Raw genomic sequence first — 3,512 nt, 5'->3', positions numbered from 1 at the left:
GCATACACCCAGCAGCGCTGCTGATGCCTGAACGGTATGTGGAATGAAGTGGGCGGGCATCGGGAGGCCACTATGGCACGGGGCAAGCACTATGGGCAGTCTATCTGAAGTGTACCTGGCGTATAAGACGACCCCCCACTTGGAGGCATATTTTTCAGGCCAAAAAATCGTCTTATACGCCGGCAAATACGGTAGTCTGAAGTGTTTTACCTACCTAACAAGTGCTTAACCATTCAGTAACATTTAAAATATATTTTGAACATGAGTGTCATTTGTAATTAGTTTTTTGTTTAATGACCTCATCAGATGCAAGCAGGATCCCATATTAATCATCAGCTCAATATAATCTGTTTTGTTTGTTTGGTTTTTGTGTTTTGTTTTTCGTTTTCTCTGTTAAGTGGGCTGGAGCTTGACAGGCTTTCGGGTATCTTTTCTGTGTTCCAGAAATTGACCTCAGGCTCCCTACTACTGACAGACTGCCAAAGTGCCTTGGAGAAACTTAGTGAAGTTCATCATTTGATTTTCAATGGAGCAATTCAAAGCTGCTGAAGAAACTACTATTATGTGTGCCCATGTATTCTCTCAATCCTTGTAGTATTCCTGTGAAGTAGGTGGTTTTACTCCCTTTTACAGAGGAGGAGACTGAGGCCTGGAGAAATTAATTTGGTCAAGATCTCACATAGGGTAAATGGTAGAAACAATATTCAACAGGTTCATCTGCTCAAAAATCCATACTCTTTTCACTATGTCCCCTTGTCTCTCAAAAGGAAGTACAGTGGAACCTCCGTTCTCAAACTTAATTCATTCTGGAAGGCTGTTCAAGAACCAAATCATTATTTACCATTAGAAGTAATCTGAATTGAATTAATCTGTTCTAGACCCCCCCCCCAAATGATTCCTTGTTTTAGCCTTTTAAAAAATATTTAATTTATTTCAGAGAGGAAGTGAGAGGGAGAAAGAGATAAAAACATCAAAGATATGAGAGAATCATTCATCATCTGCCTCCTGCACACCCCCTCCTGGGGCTCAAGCCCATAACCCAGGCATGTGCCCTTGACCAGAATCGAACCCAGGACCCTTCGGTCCATAAGCCAACACTCTATCCACTGAGCCAATCCAGCTAGGGCTAGCCTTTCTTATATACAGTACATGTCTAATATACTGTTTAATCTATAAATAAACACTTTAAAAACAAAAAGGACATGAAATGTAAATGAAAATTCAATAAAAAAGTGTACAGTAAAAAATTAAAATTTAAAAATAAGCAGCAACAGAAGCATAGAAACACGAAAATATTCACAGCATACTTTCCTGGGATGTTAACAGCGTGAGATTTAGTGGTAAACTGACTCAGACTCTCCTTTGTCGCCCAAGAGACATGGGAATGATCATACAAGTATCAGCATAAAAGGGTTGTCAGGTTGAGAGGCGAATTGTTCGAGATGGGAGATGTTTGAGAACTGAGGTTTGACTGTAATAAATTACTCTTTGTAGTTTGTACAGTGCCATATGTAAAGCCCCACCAGAAGCAATCTAGAATATTTCTATGTGTGTCAACAATTGGCCCATAACTTAGATCCTATGAATCAATAGCCAGAAAGTGCTCTTTATGGAACCAGTTACATACAGAAGATAAATGTGGCTCCCTATTCTGTTTATTTGTTTTTGTTTTCTTTAGACAGGCATCTAAAAATCTGGTCAGATTTTTCAAAATAAGGGATATGGATAAGGCAGAGTTTTTTTCTTCCCTTCTCTACTTTACATGGGGCTTAAGTTTTTAAAAATCTTAGCAGGTGATTTTTTCCCCCTGATTGGCATTTAGAATATGTGCCACGTGGAAATTTGAACTCCCTTCAAGATTTCTGTTTTTCTTATTTTTATGGTTTTCATTGTACTTGTATTAGTGTAGCTGTCCTTTGTGTGGATTTTTTTAAAAATCTGAGTACTTGGTCCTAATCATCTGGATAAACATGATTTTGTTACATAGTAGTATAGGTTTTCCAGAGAAGCCAAATAACTAGGGATATAATAATTTTCATTTCTGGAAATTGTCCTTTGTTGATATTAAATTATATTGTCCAGGCACAGCAATTAAATGGGCAGGCACCATTTTATACAGCTACCCTTGTAAAACAAGCCTTAAACACCCCTAAACTACAATTGTGTCTTACTGCCCTTGACCGGAATCGAACCTGGGACCTTTCAGTCCGCAGGCCGACGCTCTATCCACTGAGCCAAACCGGTTTCGGCCACACTTATGTTTTGATTAAAGGTCAAGGATTCCTCTGCTAAACATGGATTACTCAGTGTGGCATGTGAAGAGCATGGTAGTAGGACTCAATGCTTTTCTTTGTTCTGCCCCTAAATATGTGACTTTGGGGCTAGTCACTTAATCTCTTAGCACCTCAGTTTTTAACTGTAAACAGAAGCTGTATGGTTAGATGATCTTGAAGGTGCCATTCAACATAAAGTAGTATCATTTGTGATCATTGCATTTTAACAAAAGAAAATTAGGAATGGCATAGTAATATTACTCATTTAAAAGTGTTCCTTACTGCATAACCCTAAAATATACTAAACAGCTATAAGGGTATGCTTTGTAGTGGATATCAAAGTGTTTCTATTTGAAGAAAAATGTGGCAGGGGTGTGTGAAAATTTACTTTTAAAAATTTTAATTTCTGGAATAGTCTGTTTAAGAATAGAGTATTGATACAGTAGAAAATGAGCTGGGAACAAAACTGGTCTACTCTCTTCAGAAGCACTGTACAGGTCTAATGTGTAAAAAACTTCATACACACTACAAATCAAGAGAACAATGAGATATACTTTTGTCTATGAAATTTGTGAAATTTTAAAAAAACTCATTTTTAGCAGGGATACTAAGAAACATGCACTCAGAAATGTAGGAGTGTAAATTGGTACAACTGTTCAGAGGGTAATCTGAAAGTCTCAAAATGCTGAACCTTTGGCATGCAGTTCTACCTCAAGTGAAATTTATCTTAAAGAAATTTATCATGGAAGAGTACAAAATTTTGTTTACAGAAATGCTTATTATTGTCATACTAGAGGCCCGATGCATGAAATTTGTGCAAGAGTAGGCCTTCCTTCCCCCGGCTGCTGGCACCGGTTTCCCTCTGGCACCCGGGACCCGGACTTCCCTCCAGCCCCAGCTTAGTCCAGAAGGACATCCAGAATGACGTCCGGTCTAATTAGCATAGTACTCTTTTATTATCATAGATATATGGTGGAGCGAAAGTAGGTTTACAATTATGCATACATGAAACAGAGTTTATTCTTGCATTAGTATTTATTAATTACTAGAGGCCCAGTGCACGAAATTCGTGCACAAGCAGGGGGAGTCCCTCAGCCCGGCCTGCACCCTCTCACAATCCAGGACCCTTCTGGGGATGTCCAACTGCCGGTTTAGGCCCGATCCCCCGGCAGTCAGACATTCCTCTCACAAGCTGGAACTGCTGGCTCCTAACCACTCACGTGCCTGCCTGCCTGCCTG

The 3,512-nt window shown here is 39.4% G+C and overlaps 1 protein-coding gene and 1 pseudogene across 1 annotated transcript in view; both read left to right on the top strand.

Annotated features, from left to right (window-relative positions):
• LOC102774849 overlaps positions 1 to 503 on the top strand; it is a 3,718-nt pseudogene extending 3,215 nt beyond the window's left edge.
• The window catches only part of LOC102775126 (WD repeat-containing protein 44), a 66,832-nt gene that overhangs the window by 31,189 nt on the left and 32,131 nt on the right, over positions 1 to 3,512 (top strand). The gene's annotated exons all lie outside the window — the stretch shown is intronic.

This window comes from Myotis davidii, unplaced genomic scaffold (assembly GCF_000327345.1).
Source record: "Myotis davidii unplaced genomic scaffold, ASM32734v1 scaffold177, whole genome shotgun sequence".
NCBI classification, from domain to species: Eukaryota; Metazoa; Chordata; class Mammalia; order Chiroptera; family Vespertilionidae; genus Myotis; species Myotis davidii.
This window is presented reverse-complemented; position numbering and strand designations above follow the sequence as displayed.